The 24,563-nt window shown below is 39.7% G+C and overlaps 1 long non-coding RNA gene across 1 annotated transcript; it reads left to right on the top strand.

The window, feature by feature from the left end:
- Window positions 1-2,207: 2,207 nt before the first annotated feature.
- Window positions 2,208-18,116, top strand: LOC147754608 (uncharacterized). Its single transcript, XR_015317270.1, has 3 exons — window positions 2,208-2,393; window positions 6,393-6,567; window positions 17,333-18,116. It is a non-coding gene; the product is annotated as an uncharacterized LOC147754608 (long non-coding RNA).
- Window positions 18,117-24,563: the final 6,447 nt, after the last annotated feature.

Here is a 24,563-nt window from a genome sequence, read left to right as displayed (position 1 = left end):
TTAACGAAGCACTTGCATATTGGCACGATCGATATTGCCGACTAAATTTCGATTACACCCTCTTCCAAGCTGCCCAGCCCAGAATGGTACGTAGACTGGTACGGCTATTGGTGTTAGATGCACCGGTACCGTTCTTCCAGCCAGATTTCTGGCTACTAGACCGGCTTTCAAGTTTAGAGCGTGAGCGTATAGTGCCATGGGAGAATGATCATCTCATCGTCTGGTATTTGCGAAATCAGGCTATGCGCTTTCCCACACGAGAAGATGTCATTGGGACTATAACGCAGCAGGTATATTAACAGACGGCCTGACATATCGAAGTTACGCACGCTGATCCGATGGGTGACGCGACATGTTTGTTTAGTACGCGCCACACATCGTTTCCTCACACCGAGTAAAGGGATAATAAATGCTATCTAACGGAGTAGTGGAAATTGCTTGTCCTTCTACTAGTTGCTTTTAGGTCCTAACGAGAGCTAACATGGCAGGGGTATACCTTTGGCGCACAATAGGTAAGTAAACCTTAGAACTTAGCATTAGCGAGAGAGCTTTCTAATACACTAAATTGAAACGAGTTTTCTGCATAAGGTATCTAGCGAACTACTAATTGGCCTGGGCTTGATGAGTCGAACTGCATCGTTAAAAAGCAATAAAGAATAGTAATTCACTTAAATTGCTAAAAAAAACTTGATAAACAAACTTCGAGCCTAGCTTCGAGTTCCGGCAGTATCACTTACTTGATCCCGTGGCCGTACTTTTCCAATGCTATTTAATATACATCACCGTGAATCCGCACGAATATCTACTACTCATACGCTGAACATTTCCGAAAAGGTTTTTTTACGTTGTGACTTCTGCATGGCTTTTAACACAACATTTTGTTGCGGAAACGATACATCCAGGAAAAGTGGTTTTTGCTTCAAGGATACATTAATGTAAACAGAGTAATTTTTATCTGAGGCATCTTAGCAACGATAGAGAATTTACGTAATGTAACACATGCAACAGTTGACAAGTTTTTCAAGCTATACGCAAACATCACAAAAAAATCGAATTTTTAGAAAAAAAAAAGTCAAAAATTAAATTTTTTCAGGAAAACAGTTTTTATTAAAAAGGTATCGACGTTGACGTATTGCTTACTTTCTTAGATTTTTAAGCGTCCTTACTCTTAAAAGTTGAGGTTATTTCAGTTAAACGTAGAGGAATAACTGTACATGGTAAAAGATAGCGAAAAGTTACGAAAACTACGACGATCATACAAACAATAATCCAATGGCACAAAACCCAAACTCGTAATATTATAGAATCATATATTTACTGAATATCATACATTGATTCTAAATGTTCAGATATTAATTTGTTCCGGGATCAACTATAATCCAAATCTAACTATTCCTTTATTGTCCTTAATCCCCCATAACATAGTGTGTAAGAGTTAGCGTGTTAATCGCGGACAGACTATTAAGCAAAGCATAGTAATTTATCAGTAGATTTTTTTCGAACTATACCTTCAAAACGCCCTTGCGAAGCTCTATGATAAAAACACAGCGAAGTTTTTTTTATCATAGAGCTTTCAGTAAACATGTAGTAAAAATGTTTGTCAACGGTTTGCTTTGTAGCATCTTTTGCTCTCCATTAATAAGTTTTACTGGTCATAAAGGTCGTATCTATCTTATACAGGCCGACTGCGCGATTTTTTGTAATATTATTATACGATATTTATAACAATGTTTTACGTTGCAGTTGTACGTCATTTTTATATGCAGCAATTCCTTCAACGCACTGGTTTGAAGTTGAACTGATGCCAAGGCAGTGCTTTACACAGTTGTTTTGGACTTACGAGTACACCATCGCCTGCAAAATAATTATGTTACAAGATGTAGAGTAGAACCGGCATTTGCGGCGAGCGATCAATTCGAACGTAGGAAAAAATTCAGACCATGCTACAGAGGAACACATTACACGTGGTCTGTATAAGGCTATATGCGGGGGGCGTTAATCATATATAGAATATACCAAACGGCGGAAATAGTTAATCAAACTGTAATGCCAACTTGGGACACAGTCATATTGCTATTAGAAAGTTTCACCCAGACAAAAAAAAACAAACACGGGTCGTATTGCGTTGAGCCCTATTTAATGTCGGTCATGTTACAGCCAAGCTGGTCTAGTTCTTGTAGCATTAAATTAAGCGGCTTTATATGATAGGAGCGCTAAGGTAGGAAAGGACTAAATCATAGTGCTTGCTTATAGCTTGAGATGGCTTTTCACGTTAATACATTGGTTCTGACATGGGTCTGAATTTGGTTGCATCGTGGCGGCTTTTTTTTTATATCGGTATATATGTGAAGACCGTTTTTCGTGTAGCCCTCTTATCTAGGCCCGGCATTAAGGTAAGTCGGCGTTTTTTGACCTTCAAGCCATCGTTTAACAGGCTCTTCGTTGACAGGTTTTCGTCCTGTAATCCATATCCACATCCATAATATCGATCCAAATTCGACAAAAAATATTCAGGTGATCGTACGACCAAACCAGCTGCCCAACTACCTATGCGTTCGTTATTGGATTCCTTTTTGATTTAGTGTGATAACGACATAAATTTGATACGTTGGTGTACCCAAAAGAGCTTCACAAATGTGCCCTTTAACCATTGCCACCTATAACGACTCGTGTTTAACTATTTCGTATTAAATAGGTTCTAGATATCTACCTACCCAATTTGTCTATTTGTTGGTCTTTCCGGTCAAAAGGGTAAAATACGAATTTTGATACTTTCAGTAATTTTTCCTGATTTTTCCATAAAGCCTGTTTACAGTATTGTCAAAACAAAAATATCGCTATATTAAAATGCACCAACGTGCGTTTTTGCCTATAATGACTACGACGGAACCCGATGTCTCTGTATGTTGTCAGTCTCAAATGCGTTTGTGTGCTTAGTTTATTCATGAAAACGACAGAAAGCCGAGTTCTGCTGCCTTCAGTACGTCGATGTAGCAAAAAAAACCAATGAGAATACGCCTAAATCTATTATTATTACTATTCAATATCCTAGACCTGCCATTTAACCGGTATCATAACGATGGATATACAATATCTGTTAACTTTCACTTTTGAATAGCTTCATACATGTAGTTACCTATTTCTTGCACGTGATCCGAACGAGACATATACAAAGGACGCTATCCAGAAATATTTATCCTATTATCTGTTTCGATTTAAACGTATTAGGGTTGAACCTGGGTTATAAGCCTAAACCTGTTGCAATCGTTCTATTCGCCTGTTAGTTGCTGTATTCATCATTGGCGTCTCATTCACATTCTGTTCCGTTTTATCCGAAGACCCTCTAACAGATGTCATGTCTCCCAATTTGCGAATCACTACTTCTCCCACTGCAGTTAAGCTATCATTATTTACCGCTGATCCGCCATCTGCCAAAATGCTATTTTGTACCCACTGTCTTCTACTAAGCTTGATTTTTGCCTATATTTCATGTGGACAAAGGGTCGTTTGAGCAACTTCAAAACAATGATCTTTTTCGAAAAGACAACCTTACCCTAAAAGACACACCATATCCGGCTCCAAGGTCTGCCTTGGACTATGTCGAAAACCTCTCTCCTATTGTAAAGCGCTCAGAATCACAATCTTACCAGGTACCAAGGCAAATGTCCTGTTATTTCCCGCACATTTTCGTACATCACGTTTTTATCGTAATGCTTTCTTGTTAACCCAATCCCAGCAACAAATAGGTTTGCAACGAAAACGTGCGTCGTTATCGAGAATTTTACGAATTTCCAACCATTTATATAAGTACATGATACATGCTTATAAATGCAATGTATAACTATCATAAGTTGCCTTAGCTCAATAAATTCTATTTTACACAACTAGTTTCCATGGAGAAGTGCGGTTTCACTATCGTCCTGTCCCACAGGACGCTCGGAAAATGAGCATATATATCCCTCATTCAGTGTTCTGTAAATAAGAAGAACGTCACTGGCGGTTCATCAAGAGGTAACAATTAGAGGTTAGTAAATAGGATGGATACGGTGGACGTCAAAGATTACTATTTCAGTTTATAATACCGTCTCGGACTGCTCTCTTTCGATGCGTGATATCGTCCTGCTGTGGGACAACGCTTTTCCTTGTTAGGAGGAAACTGGGTATTCTTCCAAACAACGCAATTACTACTCGTGCCTTTCTAGAGCAATTACCGTGAACGTGAAGCGAAACGGTAGCGTTGTCTCGGCTAAAAGCCAGTTATTGATTTTATTTTTTGTCGCTTTTGACAATGAGTTCCCAACCTCGCACTGGCAAAATAAGCTGACTTATCTACCTATTAGTGAGCAAATGAATAAATAAGCTTGTAACTTAATTCTATTAAGTTCTTATAAAATCTCTATCATGTGTCATTTATTTTAAACGATTATCTTCAATTACATCTTGTTGTTGTTGTTGTTATTGTCTAGCATTGAAGGTCGTCGTCGTCAAAGAGAAGCTTATTTCGCATGATTTTTTTTTACAAAGAATTACTTAAACCAAGATTTTGTAGTCCGAATCGATATACTTTTATCTATAAAGGCAGCAGTGTTTCATCGAAAGAATTCTGCGCCGTGCCTCAGGGGTTTACTCAAGGGAAAAAACGCATGGCTTAAATTTAGCAGTAAGTCCATTTTAAATGCTCATAGGATCTACCAAGCATCAAGTTGTGTACTGTAAACGAATTAGTTTACCTATACATGCCTACTAAGCGGAAAACATACCTAACGACTTTTGTTATTTTTTTTTACCTGCAAACTCGGCTTGACTAGAAAGCACTGTAAGTAGAGCAACTTATCGGGGAAAATCTGCTATGAAATTTTATGCTAAGTATAACTTTTTAAGGTTACATCTTGGGATAATAATCGCAGATAGGCCCGCATTCGCTGGAGCATAGTGACGGCTCAATTACAACGGAAGCACGGTATAGTTGACCCGAGATACCTGCTACAGAGCTAGCAACTATGGAGTATCGAAAAATGGAGCGTAGAAATTACTCAAATAATGTGATCCGATTGTCAAAGCTAGAAACGCTCGGACAACTCCGTGGTGATTAAGGAAGTACATTAAGCGAGCTGCAGTGAGATATCAATGGCAACTGCGAGAGGCTAGCGCAACAAGGTGACCTTTATATGAAAGTACTGTACTTATGCTCTTCTGTTGGGTTCAAGGTGTTGTAAATAAGAATTCATTCTTTTTACCCACTGCTTTTTCCAAAAACACAATAGAAGGCAATGTATAATATAAATGTTGAACGTGTGACAAAATGTAGGTATAGTATAAGCTATTTTTACTGAAAACATTTATTAAGTTAATATATGGTAATAGAAATGGAAAATAAAAAAAAGGGGTTGGACTTGATATCTCAGATAAGAGGGCAGAATGCAGTATAAACGTTTTTCGACTTTGCTTATTTTTAGTCAGCCACGCCACTCAGCCGAATCCTGGAGCCTTAAGCCCCAAAAATTTTTTGAAACATTTTGTAGTGAGAAGCTTTAAAGTAAGAGCAAAAAGTTAGATAATATGCTAGTATATTTTATTGACGCCAAAAAACAGTGTACTTTATTCTTGGCTGATATTGAGTCAGTTTATACACATTTAGCTTTTGTAAGCGGTCTTAAACGCATGTCAACAAGTGTATATATATATATATATATATATATATATACGTATACACAGTTTGCGTACGCAATGAAACCGCTTAATGTAAATGCAGTAAAAATTTAAAAACGAGCATTTCCAAGCATAACGATTCCTCGGACCTATCCGTGGCCTCCGTAAGATAGTTCACAAGTTCTTTGGCTGACATAAGCTATTATAAGCCGCCGCAAACAACCAGTGGCCTAACATGATATTTTTTAATAACACAACGGTCATACACTAACTTATGAAGGACCCCACTCCTAGAGAATTAGATGTTCTCTTGTAATTGAAATCAATTATTGCTTATCCTACATATTTTTTAAATTTTTATTATGGAATATACTACCTTTTTTTCAACCCTGTTCACAAGTATATTTTACATATTTTCAATTAGAGTACGCGCCACTATCAACTTTGTAAGCACTTCGATGGTAACTCATTTGTTTCACTGTTTTAGAAGTTCGGGATACAAAAATCTACCAGCTCTTGAAGGACGATTTCGACATCACGGCGAGACTTAAATCGCGTCTTATAAAGCAAGCGTCAAAACTGAGAAAAAAGGGTAGCCTATAGGGCAACATCTCTGCCTTTGCGATTGCGATCGCTGCGGTATGAGGTTGAAAATTGTCGCGCAACGAGGATAGCTTACGTCTTTTCATTGATCTTAGCTGTACAATGGAACTGTTTAATGTTTCTTTATGATCTTTTTCCAGTTGTCGACGGTACACTTCAATGGTCATCGACGAACAGAACCGTGATGCTGTACTGGATAAGATCTGCATTCGACCGCCAAAAAGGTCACCATGAACTTTTGTAGTTGTACATCCTACTATGATAATATGCTATCGGTGGAACGACTATCGTGGAAGAACAAGCGTTCATCAGAAGGTAGGATTTGGTGTAGGGATGTATTACGGTGGTAAGCTGAGGGCAATGGAAGTAGGCTTTTGTACGTCCTCTCTTTTAAGTCATGCGGCTGCAATCTTTTCACCTAGTCAATTTTTCTGAGGTGAAAACACATCGTTTGTCTGAAAATTTCTTTCTTTCTGACATTTTTTTAGGCAAGGACCCATGATGCTTATAGTGGTAGAGTCCTCATAGAATACAAGCTTTACACAACAAACTGCCTGGGTCACTGTAGTTCCAAAATAAGACTGATTTTTATACACTGGTCGAAGTGTTCCAATTCATGTGGCCCATCGTAGCTCGTTTAGCAGGATACCGAAATGTCGCACCATTATAAATAACGCCAGCTTTAAATATGAGATTAGCGCATTTCACAGTTTTTACTGAATGGTCTAATATTAGTTGACCGCTACAAATAGTGTTGTCACCGAAATGTCTGAGATGTTAGCTGACAGACAAGCTAACGGTTGTTTTGACGACATATAAATAAAAAAGTCATTAAAGTAAATAGTTTGTCCAACAAACACAAAGCTGGCACGAATAGACCATATCACTGGCTTCATCATAGAAATATTTCTACTAGTTAACAATAAAAACTTACGATTTTTCGGAAAACGCATTTTCATAGAACCACGCATCGGATAAGTAAACGATCAAGGTCATGTAGTACCAGGGTGATTTTGGTGCGAGCTTCACTATGTCTCGGAAATGTATCAAGAATAACGTCAAAGATGGCATTCTCAATTGCTCAGAATACGAAAAACTTCATGTTTTAAATACATAAACAACGAAAGAAACCCTATTAACAACTCTGTCAAACCCACTCAACGGGTTGCCACGGGAAGGTTCACGGAATCGTTTCGTCCGTACCACGTCTACAGGTTTTTATTCGGTTAAACACATAAGCTGTGTTTTCTGTTTTCTGTGATTGATTGGAGAGGTTCTTCTTGTCTATTTGTATCCTATAGCCCCTTTTCTCCTCCGTGAATATAGTTTTCCACTATTATCTATGTAAGGTTCGGTTTGTAAAGAACTTAAGCACAAATATTAGCTGAAATGTGCACGGAGTAAATACGTTGCCTGTGGGAACGTCCGGTGAAAAGGTATCCTTGGAGGCGCCGCCGCCGCCACCCTGAACACCGCAGGATTCATTGTGCCTAGTGTACGTTTCATGCTGTTCTCCTAAATGTCAATACTCATTACAAATACATTTAAATGTATCGATTTAAATTAAGCAAAAATAGTTAAGGCGCATACCTGATATAATAATTAAAGTTGAAACTCAGTAAACGATCCGCTCTAGCGTTGGCTGGTTATTGTGCCTATCCATACTGACCAAGCTTTAGCAGTCAAAAAAGGTTTATATAGTACAGCTCAGGAGAATCGTATTCGTGATGCTACATAACGTTTAAGTAGAACTATCTAAACTTGTATGACTAAGAGTAGGTGTCCCTTCGAACCTGTTGTACGATAAGTTGGTTGAATAATCTTGGCATACAGTAAAATCTTCCGTGGTGCCACGGACACTTTAGAGGAATAGCATGATCAATGTCTAGATTGTTCGACTTCGAGAGGTAATCGAAAATATTGAGAACATAGAGAACATATAGATACCATGATATTTTGCCATTTTGTCAAATTTTTGCGATGAAAAATCGAAGTTTCTTCGTGACTCGATCCTAGCTTCTACACAACGGTAGATGCAAATCGTCAGTCATGGCAGAATAGCTTCGCAACTTACTTTTCCATAATTATCTCAGTCGGATTAGGTCGCCAAGATCAGATACCTAGAAGAAGGATGAAAATAATTATGTACATTTCAAAGGTCCGCTCCGCTGAATTTCACACAGCAGACAGCCTTTTGATTGACAGCATGCGGTTCCAGGCACGACCCGTCAGAATACGAGCACGTTCAACTTTCTCTAACGACGTGTACGCTCCTTCCTATCACCTGAGTTCCTTTATGAACAAATTGATTTAGAATGTTCGTAGGTACAAACTACGTAAGAGCGATCCGAACGTGTGGTCACCGTATTTTGCATAACGTTAAGAATTTTCACAGACACGTTCTCTCTTCGTTTTTCTTCATCGACGCGTTACTAATCTTTCGATAGACAATAACTTCAATTTCTCACTACTACGATCACATACGCATGCTTATGGAATGTTAACTTTTGCACATATCTGTGGGCCGGTTCCGTTTATGTTGCAACATCTATATAAGCTAGAAAATAAATAGAAATCTATATATATATATATATATATATATATATATATATATATATATATATATACAGAATCCGGCTGATGAAAACAAAAAACGATGACGGTATCCGTTACTTTCGGCAAGTATGTAATTATTGTTGTTGTTGTTGTTGTTATTGTTGCTACCGTCTACCCCGTACTCTAACGAGGCTAAGCCTAGGGGAAATTAAGATTACCCACTTATTCCGATTTGAACATTACAATCATGCATGTATGTATTTTTTTAAAGTAACACACACAGCTTCTATAAAATGTAGTCATCTTACAAAAATCGCGTTATAGCCAAGTTTATATCGTATCAAAGTGGACATTACGGAACTCCACATTTTTAAAAAAAAATTTATCGCGTTCTTCTTCAGTAAAGTAATAAACTGTTTGGCACTTGTTAGGACTAGATTAGGTTGCGTATTATTACCTGGTACTAAGCTAGTTACGACAATTAATTTTACAGATAAAACATTCCTACCAAAATCGACAGTCTTCAATCAAAAGTAGTCTCCTACATTGGCTAGATAGAATCCGAATGGCCTGCAGAGTTGTTTTTCTTCCATGTCTTACATAGAGGTAAAATGATGGGAGAAAAGTCTTTAGATGTACGTTACCATAATTGACTTTCGAAATCTCGTGAAAATTGCCTAAAAAATTATTAACAGACTCTGAACAATTATCGCCAAACGGCATGGCAAAGTTTGTGTTTGTTTAGTCTGGCATTTCCAAATGCTACTATAAATACCTTGCCAATTTAGTAAATTTTGCCTATCTGTAGTCTCAGTCAGCTAATGTAATCCGTTTTGTGAAAAATGGTATTTTCAATATAGCATCTAATGCTTCTTTAGGAATTTGCAAAAATTTTGCGATCCGAGTCTGTTTTATACCTCTTGCTTCTTGCCTCGTCCATTTTATATGAGGATCGTTAAATTTTCTTCGAATGTCTTTTTTTTTAATTTTCTCTCTTTCGCTATTATATTTAATCAGACTGGCCGCCGACAAAGGTTTACTTTCGTTCCTATCGCTGCAGTCTTTAAGCCGACAGTCCTCACGCGATAGTTCAGGCTATCCGTGTGTTCCTGCGCTTGGCATCTTTACACTACGATTGATGCATATCCACATAATATTTCTACCCTTCGTATTTGCTTGTGTCGTGTATGACGGCTGATCGGTAGTCATCTGGCAGCTTCTCCCGTCCACGATGGGGCCAATTTCGATGCAGCGGTTGCGGATATTATCTCTTTTTGGAAATAGGCCAACAATTGCTACGAACGAAAGTCAACTTGAAGAGGCATGCAAAAGACAGCATGAATCCCTGAAGACCGCCCAGGTCTACACTGAGGATTGTGTAGGAATGGCAAAGGTATATAACTGCATTTGATTGCACTCTATAAACCTTGTATGCGGAAAAGATATCACGAGAATTGTTCAGGCACTTCACTCAGTCACTTAACGTGTGTGAAGCTTAAATATTTAATCGGAACCACCTTCGCAGGATTCAACTTTTAGATCAGCATTAGAAAATTATTTTGGTTACCTGAGTGAATCTTTAAAGAAGAGCGAAGCTGATATAGAGGATTGACCATTCCGCATTACTATTTCAGGCCAGTTATTTACCAAAGTCATTTATGGCGGCCAATTAGTTTCGCGTTCAGCAAATCGAAATCCAAAAAGTACAGGGACAGAGAATACATATTTATTTGATAACTAATTCAATATATAACATAACATAATGTTATATAGGCCGTTTAGTTCAATGTGCGACACTGGCGGCGTTGAAAAATAATCACTTCTAACTTTTACCACGGGGTACGATAAAACTATTCGTGAAGGGGGGGGGGATATCAATGAGCATTGTGTCGTCGGCGAAACTCGTGACAAGTATCCCCGCTATATAGCGAAACATGGCGCCGATATGTATGAATGCAGTTGCCAATTGGCCAGCATTCTCCGTTAAACAAGCGAAGAAGTATCGCTTACCAGCCAGCTGTTCGTATGTACAATATATATATTTATGCGCTTGCTTCTACACAGAAGACCATATGTCCACTTGTTGACGTTATTCTTCGAGGTAATAAGCAACGTGCAACGAGGCTTATGTCTGACTGGCGCGCCCATATGGGACTGAATCATAGCAAAGTTCTCCTTTCCTTGTTAAAGCTAACAGGAAGTCTGGCTTCCGCGCCTGAAAAATACATTCGAGTACAGGAAGCTTAATTAGATTTTTATCAACAGGCTCCTGGTTGTTTGCTGTCGCTGTTTTTTTTCTATTCGTCAGCCATCTCCAGCCATGTTTATGAGATTCTACCTCATTTGCTTAACGAAAACGTCCCTCTCTGATCGTATAAAAACCAAAAAGGAAACATTCTGCGCTTGACAAAAAAAATTATGATGTGCTCTGGTACGTGAATTTCTTTCGATCTGAGGAATAATTTTGGGCCCGATTTTCGAAGGGCTTCCATCCGTTCGACAAGTTGGCAAGAACATGGCATTGTTTGTACGTTACACAACGTTACGTGCGTTCGTATTACGGTATTTGACTATCGATTATTATTGCTGTCGCGTTTGCTTTTCTTCGATATAAAAAGAAGACGCGTCACATTTAGGAGTTTCATAGAACGTCGGTGATTTTGACAAAGGCATCATAACAAAAAAAAAAACGTTTGCTATGGGTTCTGCAAACCTCTGTCCCTCTCTTGGCCTTGTAACCTCGGTTGCCGGTCAAGTCGGACAATATTTTAACAAAATCTCCAATACAATTACTAGAAAGGCTTCTGAACAACAACAACGCAAAGAGTGCTTCTCGCTTCGAAAGAGAACTTTTATTCAGCAGTCTAATAGAAATCCCCCATGTCAGCCGTACAACATGCCTTCTTGAAACAAAGAAATTTTTATTTTTATGCACAAATAATAACAATTTTTACATACAAGGTTTGCGATGGCCGTCTGTTATATTGCAATCTTGACTTCGTGTGCCATTTCAAAAGAAAGAGCAAGACAACCGATATTGCCTCGGTAATTATTTAAACATGTTTGCCATTATCATATTTATTATAGTAAAAATCTCATTAACCGCACATATAGGTTAGGTTTTTCAATGATTTTTTTTGCGATAAGCTGCATAATCAAGGCCGCAAAGAAATGTTGCATTATAGCAACTTATGCGAATGGCAAACTACGAAAAAAACAAAAATGATGACTGACTGTGTAGTTGACTCATTGCGGCCGAATCCGAATGTGCGATTTGCTTCAATTGAGTAAATGTATCGTTTAACTTAATGGAAAGGAACTTGTGCATGGCAGACATATATCAACGTTGTCAACTGAACAGATAAATAAGTCCGCGACTGTTTTCTGGCATCGTTTTTTACGCAGCAGGATGTCGCCGTCTCGATCTAGTTCGTTTTTTCTTTTTACCGTCGTCCCCTATTTATGAGACCGGTATAAACTGTTGTGCTGTACTTTGTTCCACGTCTCATGACCTATCCTCCGAAACTCTGGCTGAATTGGCGGCCTTCGCTTTTAGTAGGTCGGCAACGACAGTAGGACATTATTTAACTCGATCTGAGCCCCGCACGCTGCCTTGATCGCCGTGTAAGCCACGGTTACTGTGCCATCACCACCGTCCAAGCATAGATCACGTGAATTTCTCATATCTGTCATAGAATAGAGTGGAAACAGCGGAAGATGGGGCAAAGTGTATGAGCTAGGCTAGTTTGGCTAAGCACACTAGACGACTGGGGTTATACGAAAGAAATGCCGATGCACTGCTGGCCGCAATGGGCCACGGCTGCGGGTGCTTCTGCTTATAGAAATGCCCTTGGCTTGCATGCCCCATTTAGTGGTTTTCTTGTTGCCAGAATATCAGCTGTAGTATGGCTGATAGCAGCGCGTCGGTGTTATTAGAATTGCGTTGGTAGTACCTATAAATGTTTGTCTCTAACTAGCCTCGTGTCTATGAAAAAGTATAGAAACAATAAGGCAACATCGAGCCAAAAGTTCTCGTTGTAGCAATAGTGTCACATATACACATAAAGCTTGCCATCTAGAACAGCTGCAATCGCTATATTCTTTGAATGACTCTTCGCGTAGTTGGCGGCATACTAGCGGAAAATTTCAGATCGGTTTACCAATCGATTACAAGCGCGACATGCAAGGAAATGCTAAACATATAAGAGACCAAGTAGTTTTTAGTAGAAGTTACGCTGACCTTCAAACATTGGAGCTCTACTTGTATTAATTAAATAGACGCGTCAAACGTCTTCCTAACAATTGACACCTAATATTAGTAAGTGGCAGGCTCATAACTAAGTAACATCACTTTTTTTGTTAAATTGATTATCTTTAGCGTCAGGTGACAAGGTGCCAACTACGCGTCTGACCAGTACGTTCCTTGTCCTTTGAAAGGGAAAATTTTTAAGTTCCCGATTTCTTTTAGTTTTGCTTACCATACATTTGGCCGGGTTTCGGGGATGCTCAATATCACCTGTCATAGCACAGAATTTTCCATTGATGTGAAATTTCATTTCTTTGCCTTCAGAATATGGCTCGCTATACCATTCGCCCACTTTTGTGCTTAATTGTTAGAAGTTTTCCAGATAACAAGTTATTCAACCTTCCACATATTGGTGCCTTCGACCAGCGTACGGACCACTCCAGAATTGAGCCAGTCTTCCCGGCTGTTGTATTCGAAGAATCAGTGTCAGTCTTCTTATTTTTGTGTAAACGTGATCATATTAGTAGCGAGTTGTCCAGCCCATCGCGGGAAGTATTTATTAGATGCCCACAGAAACGCGACACCCACGCACCGCACCCCAGTCATTCTTCATTCAGTCATTGTTGACCATCTAGCACCTCCTCCTAAGCGTAAGATAATCTCTGAAGGAATGTAAAGGACAGCACTTTAATATGGATTTCTAAAAGGTATTGACTAGCTGTTTGTGACATATTTAGCGCGTAACGTGAGGGCCATTTGGTCTTAGCGGCTAATACGCATTTTCCTGAGTGCATCGCCTTAGTTAAATCTATAAAGAGCATTTGTATGGAGACAAGTTAGCTATAGATGACAAGGAACTTGACAAAGAAACGTGGAAATAGTTAATGTCTACTGGGGCCCCTGATCTCCCTCAGAGGTCTGTTAGAGTAATCCCAGATGGGTTTAGCAAGACTGCTCTTGGCAGTCCCCGAAGGCATACTGTATGCATGCCCCTTGATCGGCCGGCATGAAAAACTTATCCGTATGATAGGTATCTGAGGAACAGCTCCAAACAAGAGCATATCACCTCAAAACCTAACATTGGTTCTGTCCTATAGCCTATTCGCATTATCCCGATTTCGTTTAATTTGTGCAGATACTACTTAGGTCTAAAAGCCCTACAGTGTAAAATATAAATTTAACTTCTAGCAGCTAGAAAAATATGAATGCTATTGTTTGCAGATAGCTGTTCTGCGGGTCTATGGATCCTTTAGACAGGTTTGCGTTGTCGTTCGTAAATTTACGGTTTCTTGAACGCTCTAATGACGCTTGCATGCATCTTCTACAGTTTTAGATTAACGTTAGATTGAGCAGCTTAAACAGGATCCCTGAGGACCTCGTCGGTAGGATGCGCCCTACCTACATCTGTAAGGGCAATATTTATCGCTCATTTACCGCAACCATTACATGATAAGCGAAGATAGCAGCAGATTAGTTGGTAAAGTCACTCTCTCCGGACCATCTGCTTAAACTACCGCATTATCATCACGCGATTGTCGTCACGAGGTAAGCTTCCCACCCGCTGCTCACGGTGATATGCAGAACAATAAAAAATTACACGCTATCTACTTATAACACAGATGGTGTTGGAGTCTAGAAATGTTGTGCCAAAATCATCCCGACCAGCGCCGCGCCCATGGGCTAACTAAATATCTATGAAGAATCGTTCGGACATTGTCGGGCAGTGGCACGAGTACGGACGATGCAGTTTAACGGCATCATGATCCAAGCGAAGACTGCATCCGAGCGGCTAGTCGTCTATACGGTTATGTGTAGAGCGACTATCAATGAGGAAAGTTGATTTCTGAGCCCCCGATTCTCCTGACATTCAGGCCAGCTAACAGTATTGCCTAGGCCTCTGCTCAAATGCTGACAGACAAGCAGATTCTGTTCCGCTCTTCAGAGTTTCGAATATGCCTGTGGCCAGATGATGATGTTGTTGACAAGCACAACAACGGCGGCACTTCCAGCGTGTTGATAGCGATAGGGACGTTGCCTAGCTTACTGTTTACCCAGTCGGAACAAATTGCAACCTTTCAATGGAAAACAAGTCTCGTTTAATGGTAATGTCATCAGGAGCATATATGTGCAATATTAATATCGTGGAAAACAATAAGCATAGATACAACCGACTCAACAAGTTAGCTTGAGAGGCTGCGCTATGATTAGAAGGCCGAATCAAAAAAAAGACCCGTAAATCGTCCTCGTAGCTCATATTCGCTTCGGATAAGGAAGCGACAGAAGGAAGAAAAGATATGTGAAGACTGAAAGGGGCGTAGAATCGGGGATAAAGCTCCGTCCGTCCGTCCGTCCGCCTGCAACTCGATTGCAAGGTTCGTATGTACATGCAATGGTGACGTGTGATCAGGTGTTGCCATTGCATGAAGCAAAGATCGGGACATTTTCATCTACTAGAGCTTTTTTTCGTCACATGCCCTTGGCTGTGGTAAGAAAGCGAAATAGGCATTGCAGCAGATCTTGTCACTCCCATATCCCAGACGCCGCTCATGCATATCAGATGGGCTAAATCTAAGTTGAAAATTCTATTTCCTCATGACGCTTGCATCTAGCGCCCTTTTTTTGACGCCCTGAAGTACGTTTGAAGGAATGTCGTCGTTAGGAATTCTGCTAGTTGTAGCTTCAGCTGAAGTTCTTATCCGATCTTCTAAAGATATCCGATCTCTAAAGTCGTGTGTTGCAATATGGTGTGCTTTCTTTAGAACGTTAGAGGACCTAGTTTGAGAAATTAGTCATCTAAGAAGTTTTCTGTTTCAGGAGGGTTTCAGAGTGAAAAATCTCTTATACTACTACGACATATGAAAATAGGATCTAGAATGGATCCATCCAATTGACTTTCTGAGCCGAATTAGCTCTAACTCATAACATTGTTTAAAAGTTTTTAATTTATGTTAATTTTGTATTTAATTTTATCATATTGAAAAAAAATGTTTACTGACCGTTGTTAGGAGTCATTATTAATAATTAACAGTGCAACTATGTGCCGACTGCTACCGAGATTGCAAAAATTCAGGAGTATGAACTGCCCCTGAAACCGACAGGTAGACCGATACTTTAAATTTCGTAAACGCAACGCATCATATAATCAAAGATAAATCTGTTTTAATTATGGAAGAAGAAACGTCGTAGCTTAAGACCCGATTGATAAAATTTTCGAAAAATTGTAATTCCCGTGGACCGTGAAAAAGTCCGTCTACTTAATTATGTGCCCTCTGAATTATGTTTGTCAGCGGACAAAAAGCGATCGCAAGTATGTATCGAATGGTAACGCTGGATACCTTTAGTCCTGCCTCGTTAAACTCAGTATAGGCTTATACATTAATGGCGCTCGTCGATTTTCACGTCTATCATATCTGACTATTGTGTTCTGCCTTCTGGGAACCTTTGTCATCAAAACGACAGAGGGGCACGCGAGGTTACAAAATTAGCCAACATTTTATTTATGAACTGCAAAAGGGGATTGGGATTCGGTGGGATTGTACGGTCTTGCGATAGCTAACGAGGCCGCGGCTATGCTAAACCACCATTGGCAACGTGACAAACCGTTGTCTGATTAACTACCGGATGGTTGCGCCGTTACTACAGAAGGGATTATACAGGTAGCGCATTCGAATGTGCCGCCGAAATACCTGTACATGAATCTTGTTATTCATTGAAGAAAATCCAAATGACAAGGGCCAGAGGCCGTACTCAGAGCCACACATAAGCGTATATTAATTTCTTCCACCTAACTTAATCTCTAGTCCATTTCGGTTTAAATGGAACTGAATGAAGCTGATGCATTCATCATTCCATTGGAAAGGATTGTTTTATGTTTCTACTTTTTAAATGTCATGATTTTTATGTTTAATAATTATATTTATGCCATACATTTCCTGATTTTTGATGGCTTGAAAATTTTATGTAATATATCTGATTGATTAGCACAGGAATGCAACTTGTTTAAAAGTCATGCAACCTTACTGCAGATCAACTACGGATTTCGACACCAAAGATGTCGTGCCCTTCCAGGCCATACTGTTACGTTTGAAAGAAATACTGGTTTGTGTTGGATTCAGCTTTATGAACGTTAGCTTCCATCAAGGTGCAACATGGTCGAATAGGTAACGCGAAAAGGACAAACCTTGTTAACAGCATGTTTTTAAGCCCAACCAAACAAATTCGAATTATTTCTTGTAAAAACTATTAATTATGTTCTAACACTTATTTGTTTGTTTACAGTTTTGTTGTAGAGGATGCTGGCAAATGCTTTTCGGAAAACGCCCAATATTTCTAAGGGATACCTAACAACTACTCTGAAGATGTCCTGGTCTCAGTATGCTCCAAGTATAAAGCAGACTCGAAAGAATGCAGAATGCGTCCTAGCCGATCGCCCAAACATGAAACACCTGTGCCCGTATTGGCGGAGGTGCTGTCATCATATAATATCTAATAGATGCAGGACAAATAGCAGAAAACTAGAATCTGGCTGATGGGCTGATTCTTGCTAGAACCCAATGCATTACTTCTAATGGCGAATCAAAGCTGCCTCTGAAATTGATTCAGCGCAAGGAGTAATTATGATGAAGTGAATGACTTGATGCACACGTATAATATGCTCTTTAGATAAAAAAAGATCGATACTATTAATGAACCTCTTAATAATAGCGTTGTCTCTCTCTCTCTCTCTCTCTCTCTCTCTCTCTCTCTCTCTCTCTCTCTCTCTCTGATCAAATGTCATGAGTATACAACCTTTTTTTTATAAAGACGAGTTGAAATGATCCTTTGGAGTCATTGGAGAAGTAGCAAATCTGATATCCTGCCGGTCGCAGGCTAACTCATGCATGACATGAGCACATCTACAGATAGTCTGACAGGAACTCGGTACACGCACTTCGCGGTCAATCAATGGGAACACGTTCTTATATTGCCTACTTGTTCAATCAGTGCCATAAGTTCTTCGCTGTTCGACTATCAATAAAAACTTGAACTAAATCAGTTGCATTTTGCCTATAACGGGAGAAAATATCTGACCTGTTTCAAAAATACTCGCATTTTCATATCCAAGTAGCTTAAATCTCGCACTCGCAGTTGTATTACACAAGATCAACTTTTTTTTCCTCAACTTTTTTTGTAATATGGGAAGAATTTTATATAATGCTATAAGGCGCATTTGCTACTAGTTAACAAATGTTTGGCCAAATCGAACGTTATTTGTTACGCAAAAAACGATTTAAATCAACTGTCGCTATACGTCTAATACTCAAAATCCATCCGCCGATGTAGGATTAAATGTTAATTAAGAGTTTACTATCCGTAGAAACGTGTTGTTGGAGTGTAACTTAGTGGAAACAAGATGAATGAACCGAGAAAAACCTATTCCGCGTCTGTAGGGTGACAGCGGAGCACTATGCCCCCGACGCATTCCCGTCAAAATTTTAAGACGACTTCATATGTATATGGACAAAGAATACATTGTACTGGCGTGGCCATAAGGTGTCAATGCATGGCAAGCTTAAATCAAAACACAAATCTAAATTTGTTCGCCTTTTGTTTTCGTTCTTTCCGCCGGTTCAGTGTCGTAGGTCTGCATCTTTCTAGTACCTCTCTACCTGTGGCGTTCGTTTCTAACGTATGTACGAGTAGATTTAAGCGACCCGCTTGGCCAACAGACACAAAAGAAATAAATAGTAACTTTACAAAAGAAAAAGCTTCATTTACGCTAGCGTGACGTGTGATTGAACAATCCATCAGTCACACCGGCTCGAGCTAATTGCGGGTTCCGCTAACTGTAACTATGACGTCAAGATTGAATTAGAAAACTGGTAAAATTAAAAAAAAAACACGCCAGTGATCTATATTATCCTAAATATTTCAATGGCATTCATTAAGCGGGTGAATAAATCGTATTCGTGCATCTTCACGGTATGTGATGGCAGCTAGAGGAGAGCAAATCGTTTGAATAGAGGACTAGCTAGTTCGATGACGGACAAAGCAAACGATCAAATTATGAGGTTAAAGGCTGTAGTGGATCGTTTGACAGAGCATAAAGGAAGTCGCGTTGCCGTTAGATCTGCCATTTTTGACTACCCCAAGTGTGAATTAGGACGCTGAAGAATATTTACGGTTGGTCCTTCCTATAAGTGTCTGCTCGGGCTTCTACCATATCTAGCCCAACACTGTTTTGAATTGCTTGTGGGAGAAGTTTAAAACTCGTCTATTCAAGCGGCCTTTAAAGAAACTATTACCACACGCGGCAGATTATTGTGCCCGGGTCCAGAGAGGCGGTCCCCGTAAACGCTTAGTGGGTAACGTATTTGCCTGCCAATCTTAAGGACACGTTGCGTTCTAGGTTCATGTCCTGGCGCAGATGGACTCCGTTTCGTGCTGAGAGCCAGCCGTTTGATAGAATGCCTAACGATGATATCGGACATAAAACTTGAAATGTAGAGTATCAGGAGAGGTGATGACGACCTGTACGCGTTCCCAGAGTTTATTCAATTTATGCTGGAACACATGCTGCTTTTGTTTAGGCCGTTCCTAGAAGACCTCAAGGAATTCTGCCAGTGTGATGACTTTTTGAATTACTTTACTGTAGCTTCGCCGCCTGATTTCAGAGACCTGGCAGAGCGGAATCGTCAGGCGACATCAGCCATCTGGTTAGATTTCTGTGTTCATTGTGGTATACAGAGTTTTTAGAAATTAGGCATCCCCGCGAAAACAGCGGATAGATGCGAGGCACTGGCGTAGCACAGAGCCAGGGCCGTTTCGGATGGCAAGTTCCTAACGCTTCCCATCACAAAGTTGAGAGGCCTCGAAGCAGTGGACATCGGTAGAATGCAACGGGCACATTCATGTTTGAACGGAATCGTCATCAGACTTGATACTGGAGTAAATGTTGTTTGGTATGTGCTCGTTGACGGGCTTCTGTATTGAATCAACGGAAACGCAGCACTATGCTCAAGTTGGGACCATGACCAGGTCCTGCCACTCCGGGAAAACTGGTAGATATGCAGGCATCGAAAAAACTGTATACCGATTATTGAAATACTGGCCTAACGTATATCCATAAGTCAGAAAGGTAGTGGCTTGGTGTGATGGTTGTTTGAACCATAGGGGGCCGAACGCCTGACTCCGACGTCTGCTCCCATTCAAAGAACGCAGCAGTTAGACAAGCAGCCGAAGAGAAAGGTTCGGTTCGAGCATATGGGGCAGATTTTCAGGGAAGAATTAATCCAGGACATGAAAGGCCCTAGACCGTATGTTGAGACACACGTTTGTATTGCCGTAGAGTGTTGCGAAGCGCATCAATAATATACTTCGTTCTAGGTATTTCCGTCGTAACTTCCGTTTTATTGCTATAGCTGCAGAGAAAGTAAACAGATTTTATTCCAGCATTTGTGCGTTAACGTCACAGTACCACGTGTCTCTCTACGATGTGTAGACTTCTAGTCAACTATCGCTTTCTGGTTATCTCCCATCATATCGAGCCCCAATGGCCGCCATCCTAAAATAACACCACTCTTCAACAAATATCTATCGGCAAAAAGATGACCAATCCGTTGTTTCGTTGCAGCTCGACCAGCTAATCAGAACTAGCAATTTATCGGTGTCTGTCCTTCGGCGACTGGACCAGAATGCTGAGCATCCTATAGAGTGACAATTTACCGGCTAGACGAAAATACACTGCTGTATTAGATGATCATGGAAAAGCTTACAATAGCAATCAAACGATCTAACATTAAGGCAAAAACGAGTGGCTATAGGGTCGTTATAAATGCCCATGTCTATAATAGATTATGTTTTCTCGTTGGCGTACCTGATTTCACTGTTTCCGTACCGCCTACTTCGTTTAGAGCTAATCTGAGGTCTCTTTCGCGGAGTTCACATACGCAATTGTAAAGCGTCATCTCTCGAGTTCACTAGGTACTAAGGAATTTTGTTTAACTTATAAGGATAGAATAGCAATTATAACATAGCATAATCGTGCGCTTCAATATAATGATGTCCTAGCTATTGATTAGGTAATGGTATATGTCGAAAAAAATGTTTTATTTTACGTTGCTTTTCGATTCCCAAACAATTGCAGGATATAGAAACTTTCCTTTATTTCGAACGAGCTGGCGACATATTTACATCGTTTTTCTACTTTTACCTAACCACTGTTGGCTAATAGAGATAAGTATACAAACCAGGCGAGATGGCCGTACCGCAAATGAATATGTCTTGTAGAACAAGAGGACAATGGACAAGATTATTTTGCCATAACTATCAGGAATGTCCCGATGCAGGCTTACACGAGAAATTGACTCAGCAGCCTACACCATCCAGACCGAAGCAGTCCTTCAACAGTGCACATTAGATGCGACCGTATCCTCACTAACCGGAATAACTGTTTAATTACCTATTTTCTATTTGATTAACTAAATTGTAAATCACCGCTAATGCCGATAGGGGCAAACACGAACATATCTAACATTGATGTTTACATTGATGCAATAGTTTCCGCCGTATCATGCCCTTGACGTCGTATAGCCATCGTTCTATCACAAAGTTATGTTTTTTGGATTGTTCTTCGCGCACTCCAATTTTCGCCTTGTGCTTCAACACGCATTGTGTGACATAGCCATGTTCGTCCGGGGCCTGTCCCTCCCTCTCTCCCTCTCTCTGTTTTTCCTGTGCTTCATTTTTGCTTATCTGCATAAGAATAGGCTTAATTCAATCAAATAAAAGCGTAGGAGCATGTCCTCTGTCTCGGATTATTCGATTAAACACATGGACGAATGGCAGAGAAAGCTGCTATACACTCCCTACGTGTTATCGACATCGCGCAACACATTATTCGCGTATGCCCTTTTCGATCACTTGTTCAGGATTCTCGTTGAAGTGTCCTATAGCCTGTAGAACAAAGTGGGCCCCAGTGATAACAAGTCTACTATCTGAATCGCAAAGCGTCGAATTAGAAATGTACTTGTACCTTTTTTTATTTCCTTCTAAGCTAAGCTTTTCCTTTTGTATTGTTGCCGCGCACAGAGATTACTTTGAGCTCGTCCAAAGGCCCCAGTGTATATGACGTAGGAAGAATATGAAGTCCAGCTTATATGATGAAAAGCTGATCTCGGAAAGCCTCGCAAACATTTGCAACAGAACATAATCATTGCGGGGTCCCTTTCTTGTTGTTTGACAATGTTAGTTATTCTTCCGATACAACTTTCAGATTCGAGGGATACATTCAAGGGAGATACAACACTGAGTGATTTAAGGGGCAATGTGCAAGACACACTATACATGTCCTGTACGTTTGCATAAAGCTCTATGAAGGTATTGCCCTCCCATAGGTGTCCATAATAATATGGCATCAGTCGGGGACTTCAGGTAACTCAAGTATAGGTCGATAGGTACTGAGATAGGTTCCAAGGTGCCAAAACAGGTATCTTGGAACTATTCGTAGTAATACAAGGAAAATACAGGATCAGAACTTACAAAATAGTAAACCACTTACCTAGAAAATGGCCAAACCACATATCTACAGCAAAAGATGGTGAAAGCTCTGACCCTACCGAAATATATCGCTGGCCTGTGGCGTGTGTCAGTATAAGAGAGAACAGACAGACTAGAAGAAGGCTGAGTCAATAGACTATAGATAGATGCACGCACACGTACAGAACTGTTCTTTGTGTGTATATCTGTGTAAAATGGAAGTATCAGATACACTAGGTCTTCAGGAGGCTGTTGCGATGTAAACATACACTAATATCTTGTTTCGTTTCTTCATTCGAGGTAAGCTGAATTTTAGGTAACTTTCTATATATAAACACATATAAATTTCTATATATATAACATATATAAAAATTTTCTATAAAGAAAGGTACGCTTTTCTTCAACAGCTGGTCAATTCAAATAACATCAGAAAACTCACAGTGATTGTTTGTCAAAGAAAGTGTTCGTGGTTGAAATCGAAGTGATCAAGGAGTCAGTCTACTGAAATAAAACGAAACCGATTGCTACGAAGTCTGATGACAAGGAAGCCGCGGCAAAAACAATTTGAAATCAGGGACAAAATAACATTGTTTAAAAAAAAGCTATAGCTGTCACTACCTGTGAAGCATCACGCTGGCGCTCTAGCATTTGAAGGAAAACGAATCCTTGAAGACACAAATCTACACGATGTATCAAAGAACTTCACAATAAAGAAGAGCGTAGGGCAATCCTACATAATCAAGACAATCGAGACAACCACCAAGACCAGGAACTCTACTGACCGATGTATAATAACGACGAGAGGCTGATAAGAAGTGATCCAGTAAAAAAAAAAAAAAAGAACAACCTACAAACTGAAGGTGCACATCGAAGTAGTTTTGTCCATTTGCTGAATTAGCTGTTCAGCAAATTCCAAAATACACGTTAATTAATCAGGAAACTTTGATAGGTTAAGTTTATCAGAAGATACTCATGTGGCGTCTTTAAGTTGGCAAAAACTCGTGTGTCACAAAGGGAAGTTAACAATAACTAGATTCCACTTGATGGTGGTCGAAGTGAGGACCTTCATGGGGACTTGATCCTCCGGAGGCCGTCCGACTCAATCATGGAGTAGCTTGGCCGTTTTATCCAAAACGAAACAATCGAATCCGGGAAAGACGTAATTACGAGTTTGTATTAGCCTATGAGGGGTTGAAAACATCACTTGATTGTTTGATTTCTCAGCTACGAAGCGATAGGTCAATATTTTTCGAAATAGAAATGTCCGAACATGTCGACTCTCACTCATGGGGTAATGCGGGGAGTCATCTGGTACAGTTTTATTGCTATAGTATAGCAATAGTCAGCTTTGTGATAACGTGACGACAACAGTTAAGCCTTAGAGTTCCAGTGAGTCGATGTGATGCTAGCCTATCCTAGCATTTGTTATATATTTCAATAAAAATGTAGTATATTTTAATTTTTATAATGGTTCGAATCTCCGTATCGAGCTTTCCAGCAAATAAATTTGCGTTGATCTTACAATTACTTAGAACTATAAAAAGTTGGAAAAAGGGTCGCAACAGATGCGTTCATCATATGGGTTACGATATCACCAGTGCGCTCGAGCTAGAGTCCATTAAAATCACTAAGCTCTAATAGCTAGATTATTTATTACATAGATTATTTATTACTTAAATAGTCCTATTTGAAAAAAAAAAAAAAGAGTAATGTATTTAATAGTAGTGCAGTGGCAATTTGAAAATTTAGCTTATTATTAATGGGAACCTCTTTGCAAATGCCGTATTTATCGATAGCCAGAAAAATTTTGTACGTTCGGTAACATTTCATTTTTCACTTAATCGTAACTAGCCTTTCAAGTTCAATTCTAAGTTGTTTTTGTCATCTATGCGCCTGCCATGCTGTACATAACAGAAATATTCCCTTATCCAATATGTCTATAAGCAGAGGCGGATCGAATGTCTGAATAAGTAAAATGTCTATTAGCCTGAAG

The sequence above is a fragment of the Varroa destructor genome, unplaced genomic scaffold (genome assembly GCF_002443255.2).
Source record: "Varroa destructor unplaced genomic scaffold, Vdes_3.0 BEIS01000007.1, whole genome shotgun sequence".
Lineage (NCBI taxonomy): Eukaryota > Metazoa > Arthropoda > Arachnida > Mesostigmata > Varroidae > Varroa > Varroa destructor.
This window is presented reverse-complemented; position numbering and strand designations above follow the sequence as displayed.